The sequence below is a fragment of the Protopterus annectens genome, chromosome 5.part0 (genome assembly GCF_019279795.1).
Source record: "Protopterus annectens isolate FY-2018-M chromosome 5.part0, PAN1.0, whole genome shotgun sequence".
Lineage (NCBI taxonomy): Eukaryota > Metazoa > Chordata > Ceratodontiformes > Protopteridae > Protopterus > Protopterus annectens.
Genome location: NC_056735.1, coordinates 1,705,156,518 through 1,705,173,291, shown reverse-complemented (window position 1 = coordinate 1,705,173,291; position 16,774 = coordinate 1,705,156,518). Strand labels below are relative to the sequence as shown.

Here is a 16,774-nt window from a genome sequence, read left to right as displayed (position 1 = left end):
TTGCATGATAACTATAAGAAATATATCAAAAGAGGTTAGAAAGGATTAGGAAGAGAGACTGGATAAGCGATTCACAAAGAAACAATGTGGGGATATATGTATCTCTTCCAAATATGCAACAAAATCTAGAAGATTTAGGATTTTTACTTGGAAATTTTTACATAGGTATTTTATACCACAAGTAGACTCCAGAGAAGTTTTCCTCAGGTAAACAGCAAATGTTGGAGGTGTGATAGGGAAGAAAGATATAGCTGGGAACATATTTTCTGGGAGTATAATGAGTTGGCAGATTTTAAAGATTCCCTGTAGACTACTCTATCAGAGATACTGGGTGATCAAATTGATGTATTTATGGAATCTTTTCTGAGCTAATATATAGAATTTGAATTGCCTAGACAAAGTAAAGCCTTGATGGGTCTAAATATGGTGACTGCCAAAAAAGCGATTACTTGAAAATGGAAATCAAAGTCTAAACCACGGTATAAGGACAAAATGATTGACTTCAACAATTGGCTAAGCTTCTGGTGTCATTCAGAGGGGATCCAGTATCTGTCTGCCTGGGAAAACATGATCAACAAACCACGATGCTTTGCCAGAGATGGTCTGCACCTGTCAACCCTGGGATTCAGGTTACTGGCTAAAGCTCTTGCCACCCCTATAGTGCCTTTTTTAGGCAAGGTTCAAAGGACAAAACCACCACCGTAACAGATACAAGCATGCAAAATCTGAAGGTAATGCTACTCAATGCTCGAAGTCTAAACCTCAAAATGCACTCTCTCGAGGCACTCCTAAAAATAGAGAACATCAAAATCTGTGCAGTAACTGAGACCTGGTTCAAGGCTCCAGAGAGCACCCCTGCAATACCAGGCTACAACTTTTACCACACTTTTTGGCCACAAAATCAAGACCGAAACACTAAAGGTGGAGGAGTGTCCATATTCACCAAGGATATTCACACCTCAAGGCTAGTTGCCCAACACAATGCATCTGAAATTCTCCAGGTGCAACTAACACTAGGTAAGACTGCAATCCAAATTGTAGCTTGCTACAAATCCCCCATCATGCCCCAAGATTCTCACTACATCTTTCTAAACATACTGGAAAATATTAAGATACAACCAAACACCCTAATACTGGGTGATTTCAACTAACCTGCCATTAACTGGGAAAACTACTTGAGTACCAACTCCTTTTCCCAACGGTTCTTGGAATTCATAAATTCCAACATCCTGGATCAACTAATCCATTGTCTCACCAGGGGCTCCACTATCCTAGACCTGGTCATTACCAACATGGGAGATACATGCTCCACACATTTGTCAGGTCTGACCATAAGCAAATCACCCTTGACATCCACATCCCACCCCCATCCTCCAGTAAGGAAACCTCTGTAAAAAACTTCTCCAAAGCCAAATTCATGCTACTCAAGTCAGAAGTGACAAACTTCATGACACTCATGCAGACGGGATCTGAAAGTTTGACTGCAGAATCCTACACCAAGGCACTGTACGAGCACATCCACTCGTGCATGAATCATGCCATCCCAAATAGAACCAAGATGCTCTCCTCCAATAAAGGAAGCCAATCTGGTGGTCGCCTGCTATCAACAAACTATACAATAGAAGGAAGAAACTGTTGCAGAAAAGAGGAAAATCCCAGGATGCAAAAAACTCCCCTTACCAGCCTCAGTAAGAAGCTGAGATCCCTCATAAAATCCTCAAAAGCTAGTTACGAAAATAAAATTGCCAAAGATTCCAAAGACAACCACAAGGCATTCTATAGTTATGTCAAGAATCTAAATGGCAATGCTCAGATCTGCTCTGAGCTTCAACAGAATGGCATTAAATATACTGATCCCAAGGATATTGCCAATATCCTGGAAGATCGATTTAGTGCCAACTTCACCCCCCCTCACCCCCTAAATGTCCCATCTCAATACCAAAAGATTGCCAAATTCTGGTAATCACGGCCACACAGGTAGAAACCGCACTCTCCAAAGCTAAGAATACAGCATCCATGGGACCAGATAACATCCCAGGCTGTGTACTACATGAACTACAAAATGAACTGGCACCTCACCTAAGTGTCATGTTTAATCATAGCTTTACCTCAGGCCTCGTGCCCACTGAGTGGCGCACAGCTACAATTTTCCCACTCCACAAGGGGGGATCCACCTTGGATCCTGGGAACTACCGTCCCATCAGTCTAACGAGCCTGATCTGTAAGGGCATGGAACGCATTATCATGGAACTTACAAACAAAGACATTGGCAACCTTCAAACACTGGACCCCACCCAGTTTGGGTTTGTGAAGGGCCGATCTTGTCTCCTGAACCTGACTGACTTTTTTGAATCAGTCTCCAGAGCTGTGGATGAGGGTAAGGCAGTCCACACAGCCTATCTGGACCTCGCCAAGGCCTTCGACGCCATCCTCCACTCTGGAATCATAGATAAACTTACTAAACTGGGCATAAATCCATCACTCAATGGGTTGCCAACTGGCTTACTGACAGAATCCAGACTGTAAAAGTAGCCGACTCCAAAGCCAACTCCAGACAAGTGACAAGTGGAGTACCTCAGGGTTCAGTCCTGGGACCACTCTTGTTTGGCATCTACTTTTCTGAAGTACAGGCCAATACTAAGGGACTCTGGCTAACAAAGTTCGCAGATGACTGCAAACTGGGAGCCATTATTGAATCCCCGAATGATGTGGATATTCTACAAAAGGGCCTTACAGAAACAGATACCTGGTGCCAGAGCCATGGGCTCAAGCTTAATGACAAGAAATGTATAGTTATCCCCTTTGGAAAAAAAACATGTACCCATGAATTACCACATAGGTGGCAGTACACTAAACATCGAAAATGTGATGAGAGACTTAGGGACACAGGTGGACAGTGGTCTCACTTTCGATAACCACATTGCCACAACAGTCAGGAAATCCTTCTATGTGGCACACCTCATCCAGAAAAAAGGAGGTCATTATCCCACTGTACTCATCTATCATTAGACCCATTATAGAGTATAATGTCCCATTTGGTATGTACCTCACAAGACATCTGCAACTGCTGGAAAGGCCACAGAAATACCTCACTAAAAGAATCACAGGCCTAAAGCAAATGCCATATGCTGACTGTCTAAAAAAACTCCAGCTATACTCTGTGGCATATCGTCTACTTAGAGGCGATCTCTGCTTAACATACAAAAACATGTCAAACCCTGAGCTGTTGGACATGCTCCACTTAAAGAAATCCCAATCCCTCAGAGCCACACGCTCCAGGGATCTAAATCTTGTCATCACAATGAACAAAACATGCTGGAGGGATAGGTTCCTGACCCAGAGACTCCCCATACTCTGGAATAGACTGCCCATACATGTCAAGCAGAGCGCCTCCTTGGCCCTCTTCAAAAGGAACCTTGATGATTGGATGGGAGATAGGAAATTCACCCCGGGGATCATGTCAGTCACCCTGCTAGACAGAGGTCCAGAGAAGTAAATATTGTGGGAAGAAATATCCAGGGAATTGTTATGGCTAGGCTTGTATAGGCCCTAGGGCCGATAGCCTAGTACCAACCTATGAACCTATGAACCTAAACCAACTGTAGAAGGAGTGAATATAGTAAAAGCAATAAAACAACTGGAATTTGGATACTTAGAAAAGAGTAGGAGCAAATTACATAGAAACATGGGAATTGTGGGGCAATGCACACAGGGAGGCATGAGGTTTAAAAGAAGGCAGGATTTGAATGAGCTATTTAATGTTTGACTGACAATGATTGGGTAGATTATAAGTGATGTATAATGTTTACAACTAAAATGTTTTCAATATGGTTTGTGATGTATAATTTTTGCAACTCAGATGATGTCATTACGGTTTGTTTTCATTTATATAAATGTATGACTGCTTATGTCATAATTGAAAATTTAATAAAGATGTTTTGTTTTTTTAAATAGGGACCATTTGTAAATGTTGCTTTTATACATGTATAAAGCTGCTAGAATAACAAAAATATTAAAAATCTGTTCCTGATTTCGGTTGTTTGTGCCTTCTTGCACTAAGAGGTTGGGAGGGTACAGGGGTGCAATGAGTTGAACTGCATGGTCTATTTCAGCTTGCTGCTGTGAGAACTTTTAGGTCATTATTTATATATTTGTTTATTCGTTTGATCATAAGCAAACATCTGATGTGTGTGCAGTCATACAAGGGGCTGTGTGTAAATATTTGGTTCCTACACCCCAAAGTATTTACAGTACAAAGGAAGAAGATGCTTGTAGTAAACAGGAACATAAGCATATGAGCCATGTTCTTTGGGTATGATGACTGGTTTTCTTGTTTTGTTTAGTACTGACAGTGGGTATTCCTCAGATGACTACAAGCAGGGACCCCCCAACCATGTCCCAACCTGAGCCTCTGAGTTGCATAGCTAGTCCTGCTTGCAGTCAACTGAAGAACATAGCGTAGATAAAGCAACTTATTCCACACGAGTCTCTAGAAATGCTTATTTCATATGATGGTTTAATTACATTTGCTGGAAATGTGGATAGTAACTTTGGCTGCCTTCAGAGGGTGCATAATTCTACACTTCAACTCCTTTCAAGTACCATCAGTTACATTTACATCCCTCTCATATTTAAAGAGTTTGTGCTCGCTTTAAGAAGTCTTGACAGCCATGTTTAAAGTTCTGGTACTCATGCACGTGACTCTGTATGAAATGTCCCCACCACAATAAAACAAATGCCCTCACCCTATCAGCCCACTCAGCTGCCTTCTCCCTTCTTCCTTTACTCCCACATAACCAACATGCACTAGTAGTTATATCACCTTTTATGGAGTAGCTACGCTTTGTGCAACTACTTACAAACCAACATGTAACATTTCACTCCCTTTCTTTGTCTTTTGTTTTTGTTGTATATTGTGAATCATATAGGATGTTCCTGTACATTCTTGTATGACCTACATGCATACTACCACATACAGCGCAACATTTTGTGTAAGTGCCCTGCGTCTGGTTTATCCTGTTATATCTCACTCACTTGTTGTGTATCGTACTTATTCTTGCATATGTGAAGACTCAAGAAGTCTTCAACAGGATCTATCTCAGTGCCACTTACCTACTGGTCTAACACAAGCCTTAGCTTGCAGTGGCCCCATTCAGGTCCTTCTTATAGAAAAAAGAAGCTGAGTAGTCGTAACTTGAATCTGATGGGCCGTGGCATCTTGCAAAAGTTGCACTAAGAAGTAGAGTTATTAATATGTATAAGGTTTACTGAGGCATATTGCTAATTGTGTTGTGCTATCTCAACTTGAGAAATGATTTGACAACAGCCCTTTAGTAGAAAAAAATATCTCTTTTGGGAATAGTCAAGTAATATCAAACTTGAGTGACTAAAAGCAAATCATGTGACTAAAATAGGTTCTGTGCCATTCCTGTTAACTTTATTAAAACTTCCAGATCTTTTTTTTTCATGTTAGACTACATACTTTAGTGAAGTATAAATTTAAAAATCTCTGGTTAATGTATGTGCTCACATCTATTCCCTTTACATTTGCCTAACAAGTTATGACTACTGATTATGCAAGATAAAAGGATTTATAACTTTATTAGGTAAAATGTGACACTTCCACAGTGTGTAATTTACTTCTAAATTGTTTCACAGTTTTTAGAGAACTCAGCAATCATGATGGCAAAGACTGATAATTCCAGAAGAAAATATATTCTTTTTCAGCTTTAATTTGCCTTTTTTGAAATCATCTGCTTGAAGAATGACACTGTATATATATTTATTTTATTTGTATGCTGTCTATTTGAGAAGCAAATGTATTGAAGGTTTATTCTCTTTCTCCAAGATATAGCCATCTTCCTGATGGTTATTTTTGTAAGGGAAATATAGTAAGGTGAGTATTAGGAAACACGGATTTTAGTATTAGGAAACATAAATGTCAGTACTAGGAAACAGATGTTGGTACTAGGAAACACAGACATCAGTACTAGGAAACACAGATTTTAGTATTGGGAAACATAAATGTCAGTACTAAGAAAAACAGATGTCAGTACTAGGAAACACAGACATTAGTCCTAGGAAATACAGATGTCAATAATAGGAAACACAGAATTCAGTACTAGGAAGCACAGACATCAGTATTTGAGTAACACAGATGATGGTAAAAGGAAACACAGATGTCAGTACAAGGAAACACAGATGTCATACTAGGAAACACAGATGTCAACATTAGTAAACACAGATGTCAGTACTAGGAAACACAGATGTCAATATTAAGAAATATAGATGCTAGCAAGACTCCAACACTAGGAAACACAGATGTCAGTACTAGGAAATATAAATGTCAGTACTAGGAAACACATGCCGGTATTAGGAAACAAAGATGTCAGTATTAAGAAACACAGATATCACATCTAGGAAACACAGACATCAGTATTAGAAACACAGATGTCAGTATTAGGAAACACATATGCCAGCATTAAGAAACATGGATGTCACTATAAGAAAACAGAGATGTCAGTGTTAGGAAACACAGAAGTCAGTACTAGAAAGCACAGGCATCAGGAAATACAGACATCAGTACTAGGAAACACAGATATCAGTACCAGGAAACCCGGATGTCAGTATTAGGAAACATAGGTGTCAGTACTAGGAAACAGACATCCATACTAGGAAACACAGATGCCAGTACAAGGAAACATGGACATGACTGATTTCTACAATTGGCTAAGTTTCTGGTGTCATTCTAAGGGGATCCAGTATCTGTCTGCCTTGGATGACATGATTGACAGACCTTGATGATTTGCCAGAGATGGCTTGCACCTGTCACATCTGGGCTTCTGGATACTGACCAAGGCTATTTCCACCCCTATAGTGCCTTTTTAGACAGTGCTCCAAAGACCAAATTACCACTGTAACAGCTACAAACAAATGCAATCTTAGGGTCATGCTGCTCAATGCTAGAAGTCAAAATCCCAAAATGCACTCACTCAAAGCACTCCTCAAAATGGAGAACATCGACATTTGTGCTGTAATAGAGACCTGGTTTAAAGCAGCAGAAAGCACCCCTGCACTACCAGGCTATAACTCATTCCACACCTTTTGGCCCTAGAACTTGGAACGAAGCTCCAAAGGTGGTGGTGTTTCCATATTCATAAAGGATGCACACACCTCCTGACTGGTAGCCCAACATAACGCATCAAAAATACTTCAGGTGCAGCTAACATTGGGTAAGACAGCGATTCAGGTCGAAGCCTGGTATAGGTCCCCAACCATGTCCCAAGACTATCACACTCCACATTCCTAAGCACCATGGAGAATATTAGGGTCCAACCTAACAATCTCATACTGGGCAAATTCAACTACCCCTCCATTAACTGGGAAAACTACTCATGTGCCAATGCACTTGCTCAATGTTTCCTGGAATTTATTAGTTCCAATGTCCTGAACCACCTCGTTCTTAACCCCATTACAGGTAGCAACATCCTTGACCTGGTCATTACTAACATGGGTGACCATTGCTCTACACCAATAGTCAACTCCTCCCTGGTTAGATCTGACCACAAACTAATCACCTTGGAAATACACATCCCTCCCACCTCACCCCACCCCGCAAAGTTAACCCCCATGAAAAACTTCTCCAAAGCTAAAAACAGAGGTGGCTAACTTCACGGCACCCATACAAATGGAGAATAGTTGCATGACTGCTGAATCATACACCAATGCACTGTACAAACACGTACACAAATGCATAGATCTTGAAATAACCAATACAACCAAGATGCTCTCCTCCAAAAAAGGAAGACAATCTGGTGGTCCCCTGCCATAAATAAACTCTAGAACAGAAGGAGGAAACTGAACTGGAATAAGGTGAAGTCCCAAGACTGGAAAAACTCTCTTATTAGCCTCAACAAAAACTTGAGATCCCTCATTAAATCCTCTAAAGTTAGCTATGAAAACAGGATTGCAGCAGATAGTAAAGACAATCACAAGGCCTTCTATAGTTATGTAAAGAATCTCCATGGCAATACCCAGATTTGCTCTGAGCTACTGCACAATGGTACCTCCTATACCAAGCCAACAGATATTGCTAATATGCTGGCTGACAGATTCAGTGCCAACTTTACCCCTCTCTCCCTCAAAGGACCAATTACAATACCAGTAGATTGCCAGGCACCCAGTATTACTGCTGCGGAGGTTAAAACAGCAATGTCCGAGGCCAAGAATACAGATTCTATGGGACCTGACAATATCCCTGGCTGTGTTCTACATGAACTACAGAGTGAACTGGCACCTCACCTGTGTGCCCTGTTCAGCCACAGCCTTTGTTTCTACTGAATGGTGCACTGCTATAGTCATCCCTCTCCACAAAGGAGGAGCAATTACAGACCCTGGGAACTACTGCATCATTAGCCTGATGAGTCTGATATACAAAGCTATCGAATGCATCATCATGGACCTAATAAACAAGGATATAGGGAATCTCCAAACTCTGGATCCCACACAGTTTGGTTTTCTGAAGGGTAGATCATGCCTGCTCAACCTGGTCGACTTCTTTGAGTCAGTCACCAGAGCTGTGGATGAAGGCAAGGTGGTTCATACAGCCTACCTTGATCTGGCCAAGGCCTTTGATACCATTCCCCACTCAGGAATCATAGAAAAACTCACTAAACTAGGCATCAACCTGTATATCACTAGGTGGGTTTCAAACTGGCTCACAGATAGAACCCACAGTGTGAAAGTAGCTGACTCCAAGTCAGACTGCCGACTAGTCACGAGTGGAGTCCCAACAGGGTTTGGTCCTGGGTCCTCTCCTCTTTGGTGTCTACTTCTCTGAAGTCCAGGCCAACAAGAAGGGACTCTGGCTGACAAAGTTCACAGACAATTGCAAGTTGGGAGCTATTATTAACTTCATAAGGGATGTTGACATCCTACAGAAATGCCTCACTGAGACCAACAACTGGTGTCAGAACCATGGCCTTAAGCTCAATGCCAAAAAATGTGTCATCATCCCCTTTGGGAAAAACCTGGTTCCCATGAATTACCACATCAATGGTAGCCCACTGAAAACAGAAGGCGTTCTAAGAGATCTGGGAAAACAGGTTGACAGCAACCTCTTTTTTGACCACCACATTGCCACTGTGGTCAGAATGTCCTTCTATGTGGCACATCTCATTACTAAGGGTTTTGCATTCAGGAAGAAAGAGGTCATTGTGTCCCTCTACTCTTACCTCATTAGGCCAATCATTGAGGACAATGTCCCATTTGGCATGTACCTCATTAGACACCTGTAACAACTGGAGAGGCCGCAAAAGTACCTCACAAAGAGGATCTTAGGCCTTAAACATTTGTCCTATATGGACAGACTCAAAAAACTCCAACTATTCTCTGTTTTGTATCTCCTACTTAGAGGTGATCTCTGCTTGACTTACAAATCCATGTCTGACCCAGGTCTGTTAGAAATGCCACATCTAAAGAAATCCCAATCCCTCCACACCACACGGTATAGAGACCTCTACCTCATTACCGCAATCAACAGAACATACTGGAGGGACAGGTTCCTAACCCAGAAACTGCCCATGCTATGGAATAGACTACCCATACATGTCAAACAGAGCACCTCACTGGCTCTCTTCAAGAGATATCTTGATGAGTGGATAGGAAATAGAAAATTCACCCAGGGGATCACTCCTGTGGCTCTACTCGACAGAGGCACTGGGAACTAAGGTTGGGTGATATGATGCAAGTGTAATCCTATGGGCTAGGCTTCTAAAGGCTCCAGGGCCATTAGCCTAGTATACACCTACGAACCTATGAACATCAGGAAACACAGATGTCAGTACTATGAAGCATAGATGTTAGTACTAGGAAACACAGATGTCAGTGTTTTCCTCCATGTGGTAGTTTTCAGCAACAATATAATGGGATATAACACTTCAAATATGAATTCCAGTATTCACTTTATATGAACTATCCCACAATCACAGTAGTTAGAGCACTTGGGGTCTGCTTCATAATCAGAATAATATCTACATACAGACATTGAGAAATATCTGTGCATTCATTTCAGAAAGAATAACAGTTTATTTTCTAGTCACTGGCAATTACTTTAGACCATATATATGCTATACATGGTGTAACCTATATCCCTGATAGGTCTATGCCAAATACCAAACAACTATATATCTGGACTGGATCTGTAAATCAAGTCACAGTGGTAGACCAATAAAAGAAGGAAAAAAGAAACAGTGTAGTAACATGATGTGTTTAGGGGTACACACATATCAATGATTCTGAATATAGAAAATAACAAATAGCGACTGTTTATAGCATCAGAAAAAAATCCAGGGTTTATAAAATAACACCATTATGAAAAGTTAACTAAAGTAATAGCAATGCTTCTGTCATAGTAATAAAGACAGTGACAATGACAATGACAAGTGAAAGCTATAAATAATGGCTATATGGCTGCATGCCTGATATAACTGTGGAAGCCAAGATGCGTGGTGCATACTCGTATGTTGTGCATGGCATGTGCACATGTGTAAATATATGTGTGTGTACATACATGAATGTGTGTGTGTGTGTGTGTGTGTGTGTGTGTGTATACATACATGCATATTTGTGTGTGTGTGTATACATGTATGCATATTTGTGTGTGTGTGTGTGTGTGTGTGTGTGTGTGTGTGTGTGTGTGTGTGTGTGTGTGTGTGTGTTTGGGTGTGGGTGTGTGTTTGTATGTTTGTGTATGCATATGTATATATATGCTTGTATGTGCATATGTGCATTTTTCCTCTCAGGTTTAATTTCTCCATCTGTTTAATGTAGTCCATGTCATAGCAGAGATGGACAACATTCCAAAGTACGGGTGACTAGGTAATTGTGAAAGTGATGGACTAAATGCACTTATGTAACTAGTGGGTGCAGAATCCTGACAGCAGCTCCATTTTGAGATAATTTCTCAGGACACTAGTTTGTTGTGTCAAGAGAAATTTAGCAACAGAAGTGCCAGCAATTTCACATTAATATAGTATAAATTGGTTTCTAGTGTCTGTTCATTTTGGTTATGTAAACTTGTGGGAATTATAGTAAATTCAGATTTAGATGTTGTAAGCTAGGATGTGAACACAGTAATCTCTTGCAGACAATTTTCAGTTTGAGTGATGGACTCTAATGGTGGAAATGTGAAATGCCTTTAATATATTTCATTGTCTTAGACGGTACTTGTTCTCCACATATTTACAGCATTTCATCTTCTGGCCTTAACAAATTAAATGTTTGTCTTTTAAATGTTGTGTCTCTCCATAGCCACATGGTGCACTGATCTAAAATTAACTTAAATTTGGACGATTATCATGAATATTAAACAACTTAATTTTACAATTAGCATGTGAAATCTCTGTTTATTACACTAAAATCCTGCACCACAGATATTTAAAACATCATATTTATCCAGTTCCATACCTTTTTAGTGCTGTATTACCTTAGTTTGAATTAGAGAATGGGTAAACCATACATTAAACCCTGAATGGAGAACAAACATTCTCCAGCAAGGTGTTAATATACATGTAATGATCACAGGAAAACAAATCATATTAAGCTGCTGTGCAGCTCAGCCTGTAAGTAAGCTAATGGCAGCTATTATTTTGTACTTGCTAAGCAGTGCATTTGCTGTTTAGCAAATGTAAAATTAAAACACACAGAAAATACATAGAAAAAAACAGAAAACTGTGTGTGTGTGTGGGTGTGTGTGTGTGTGTGTGTGTGTGTGTGTGTGTGTGTGTGTGTGTGTGTGCGTGTGTGTGTGTGTGTGTGTGTGTGTGTGTGTGTGTGTGTGTGTGTGTGTGTTGTATATGTGTGTGTGTGTTTATGTCCATAAGTGTGTGTATGCATGCATGAAAGAGAGAGAGAGAAAGCAATCAAGCGATTATTTTTTGCCGCTAATGATATTTAGCGGTTGTAAAATTAAAAGAAACATTAAAAATAAGACCAAAAAGTGTCTATGTGTGCTTGTATGTGTGTTTATGGTTTTGTCTCTGCGTGTGAGTGTATGCATGCCTGTATGCATGAAAGGGAAAGTGCGTGTGAGACAGACAGAAAAATGGATTGGCAGTGGCAGTTAAAATTAAGAGGTATGCCTACCTCTCAACCTCTTAGCTCAAGCAATGTGGATAAAGCCTAAAATAAAGGGGGGACAGAGGCTCAAAAATTGAAAAAGATTTTAACACTGCTGTTATGAAATTGGAAAGTGGCTAGAATAAAATGATTTGTTTTATTATGCATTTTCTGAAGGAAATAAAGTCTGAAACTCAAATATATGTTATTATTTAGTGACTTAAATCCCCAATCATTTGCCAGCAAACCACAAATGTTATGAGTAAAGGACCAAAACAATGAGGTAAAAATCTGGATATTCTTTGAAAATCTTATACTTTGGATGTAAAATACTTCCTCCAACACCATTTACATATACTAACTACATCAAGTCTGAAACATTAGGTGGAGGAACAATTTTACATCAGAAATATATTTAAAAAAAATAATATAATAAATAAATAAGTAAAGCAAAAAATTTTACAGACAGCCCATTCTCTAAACACAATAATGCCCTCCATGGTATGTGTTACTGTGTAAATAATGCCCTTCCAGGGGTATAGAGGCCCTCCATGTGAGATGTTATGTACACAGTAACACACACCCTGTTGGGCATTATTGCTTCCGTAAGAAGCTATGTCCTTTACTGATGTGTTTGATAAACAATTAACACATATCAACATGATTCATTGCATTGTAACTGGTGTAAATGAAAACAAATATGGACATGTTTGCTTTGTGTAGGTTTAATCACTGTAACGAGATCTTTTAAAAATGAGAATTCACTATTACATTGAATGACATCTCTTCCTCTTTTTATGTTGTTACAGTGATAGGGCAAGCATCATGGCAGAATACACACACTATCTGCCTGAATATGAAGTGTCAGTCATCGTCTGATTCCCCTGCAAATTTCATGCAGTGAAGAATTAACAGGTAAATGTCAATGTTTACTGTATAGTATGGAAGACAAATTATAAAGGCACCAAATTTGTGTAAGAGTATGACATAGCATTACAGTTTGAAAACAAATCATACCCACTGTCTCATTTTAAGGTGAATATAGGTGTAGCCAGACATGCACCACATACACCAGGGTGTACACTTATTAAAACTGTTTGTTTTCAACAATGCGATATGCAAACATTTTAATTAAAATGGAATATTTTTCATAGCTTTTTGTTTGTTAAATGAACTTTTTTTAAAGAATGACTTACTGCCTAAGTATTTTTTGCTTAAACCTGTCAGTTTTTAATTATTGAAAAGGTATATGATCCAGATGCATGCATATCTAGGTTTGCATGTGTATGTGTGTGTGTGGGGGGGGGGCAAGGAGGTGCAGTTATGCAGGAGGGGGCTACTTTCTGGTAGATGGTATATATTGCCATACATTTGAAAAATCCTGGCTATGACCCTTTAAGAGGAAGGATTTATTTTATTTGTGCTGGGAACTAATTTGTGATTCATTTAGAAAACACTGAATTGCGAAGAATATTTACATAATTTTTTGATGACAAGAGTAGCATATATATGTAATTATACAAATGCAGTACAGAACTCACCTCCACAAGAGATTCATCTATTATAATTTTATCAGATCCACTATGATTTTAAAGGTTATATCCATCGAAATACAACCGCTTGGAAAGAATGCTCAAAACTGATAGCCTAAGGAACAAACCCCCCTCATAACACATATGCCCATAGCTGTGCTGTGATTAGACAAATGTAACATAAAATACACACAAAAGTATTTTTTCAGGGGAGCAAGCTCCCCTGCATACCTCATGTGTGTGACTTCACCCCTGCACATCCCTTTACTTTACTATTTTCAAAGTTACTGCACCTCATAGAAAAAAAGAGTGATCTCTTAAACAAAAACATTAAAACTTGTCCTGTTCTGTGCTCTGGCATTCTGTCAGACAGACCCTAGAAAGTAATTTACTTTCAAACACAACAAATTGCTCCTAAATGGAGTTAGCAACACTGTACAAGAACACACAACCTTAAGCTGTGGTGCCCGAACAGCTGTGGTGTGACCAATCTTCTATCAAGACTGTGACCTGCTTTCAACTCTTTGCTTTACCCACACGTCCATCTCACATTGGTGATAATGAACTGCTGGTACTACCTGACATAACTGTTGGAAGGGAACAAATCCATGCAGATGGTGTTCACACCTTTATTCCTGCTTTCCAGACAGAGAATGGCTTCTAATATCCTTTTTTCTTAAATAATTTCAACTGATTTAAGTCAGATACAGGCACATCATTTATTGTAAACAAATGTTTAAACAACATGCCATAAGGCATGGAGATGGAGAAAAGAAGCAACATCGCATTTCTTTCATTCCTTTACAAGAAAAATATTAATCAGATAAAACATGTAGTCTGCAACAACAATAACAACAAATTACTTTATTTAATATCTCCTAATCTGAACCTGCCACCATTTCCTGTCAACTATTACTGGGTTATATTATACTTGCTGAGATTACAGCCATTGCTTCAATGCTCTATTCTGTCCCTGGGAGTCACTCTCTGCTACTGAAGACAGCAGTAATGCTCAGTGTTTTCTCTTGCCCTTCCAGCTCTATCATCCTGTCCATCAGATAAAGAATTAAGTTCCACTTGTCTCAGAAATATAATGTTCTATCAATTTGTGATCAAGACCTACCGATGATGCATTCTTTCACATTACTTTAACATGTTTCTCATGCCTTCTTCTTTGCTACTGTATTTTCTCTTCTTCTTTCTTTAAATAATCTTCATAGTACCTGATATTCCTCTTTTTCCACATCTTGATTTTCAGTCCATTCCCATATAACTTCCAGCTCCCTTCTCAAACCTCTCCTTCTGAGTTCATTTAGATCACCATGTGCCAAACTTTCCCTACCTTTTGATACGTTTTTGTCATATCTGCTATGCTCTCCTTTGTTATTCTGTGTGATCTTGTCAATACATCAACTCTCTACTTTCATGAAATCCAACCATCATACTGTTGGTGCACCAGTTTGATCTTTGAAGATTCCAAAGGAAGTAAATTGTCCTCCTTATAGATAGAGTGATTCATAGATATTCCAAGGCCACTGAATCTCATGACCATTCTTGCCTTGCCTGTACTCTCCCAGAGGCTGCACCTCTTTTTCTCAGGAAAGTCATACCAGTCAAACCTGGAGTAAATTTGTGGCTGGCCCTCTATCCATGTAGTTTATGTTTAAAGGAAAATAGTTAGTCACTCTGCCCTGCTTAACATGAAACAAAGTTTATTCTAGAGGTTTTGGAAGTACTGTGTTATAAGCCTGTCCCTTCACCATGTTTTGTTTATCTGATGATCAAGATTTAGGTCCCTGGTTCTAATACTGGATTTGGAGAAACAGGAATTCCAGAACATCTGGGCCTCTAATGGTGTGGTTAGAGAGACAGAGATCTCCTTTCCAAAGTCTATAAGACACTGAAGAAAGGGATAGAGCTTCCTGCATCTCTTGGTAGCTCAGGAATTTTAGGCGTGAAATATTCTTGGTTAGGAACCTTTGATACATCCCAAAGTGGGCACTGTATAGATACTTAGCATGATCAATAATGAGTATAAGGGAATGGTTTCCTCTTCACAGCTTGATGATATCCCTTTGGCAATTAACTGGGCTAAACAAAAGGATTCCTGACAGTGTTGTTACATGAAGAGGCCACTATAAACTCAAGTACTTAGGTCCTTCACTACATTTTCATTTTGTAGAGGTGTGTTGTCTCCCATAAGTAACAATACTATACTTTTTAGCATTTAGTTTGAGCCAATTTTTAATACATAAAGAGTTTATTAGGGATAAGTAATTCTGGAGGGATTACATTTTATATGATGAGTTAATAACAACCAAGGATGTGCAGCTGTCTGCAGTCTTTGTTAACCAAAGGTCTTTTCTTTCTGCTTGGAGATATGAGAAGTAAATACCAAAAAGGAGAGGTCCCAGTACTAAACTCTGATGGACACAACTGGTCATTTTCTTACTTTCTGAAGAGGCACCTGCAACTTGCACTATGTGGGTTCTGTCTTTCAGCCAATTTACTGTCCATCTTTCAACATATGAGTTTAGTTTTAAAACATTTACCTTTTGTATGAAGTCAGCAACCTTCATAATCCTTTCAAAGAAATTTACCAGATAAAATTGACAGGATATGGCATTCACAAATCTAAACTGTTTGGAGTCAAATTTAATAAGATGCTTGCTATCACAGTTTAATTGGTCAGTTATAATATGTCCCACGGCCTTATTTTAGTTTCTTTATACCTTGACACCTATAGGTCCATATAACTGGGGCTTAAGAACTCTAAACTTGACTGCTTACAGCCAATGCAAAAGTCTATCCCCATTACAGAGCATTTACCTGCTGCCTGATTATTCTCACCTCATCTAAAACTTCTGGTCCAGACTTGCCTAGGCCTACATGATATGGGTTTCACTACCTTAAAAATGTTACTCATGCATTGCTGTCCTTCCTATCTCCTTTGCTGTGACACACATAGAGTGTCAGTTCTGATAGTCCTGAGGGTGTAGCTCAAGTTCTCTAGGATTAGTTAATTCTCTTATTAAGCACCACACATTTGTCAATGGCTTCAGGAGTCTTCAGTGATTATTGGTTTCAAAAACTATCTTAAGGCCAACTTTTATTTCAATTCCAAT

The 16,774-nt window shown here is 39.3% G+C and overlaps 1 protein-coding gene across 1 annotated transcript in view; it reads right to left on the bottom strand.

Moving 5' to 3' along the window:
- LOC122801843 (kelch-like protein 9) overlaps positions 1-16,774 on the bottom strand; it is a 414,260-nt gene that overhangs the window by 28,879 nt on the left and 368,607 nt on the right. The window lies entirely within an intron of this gene.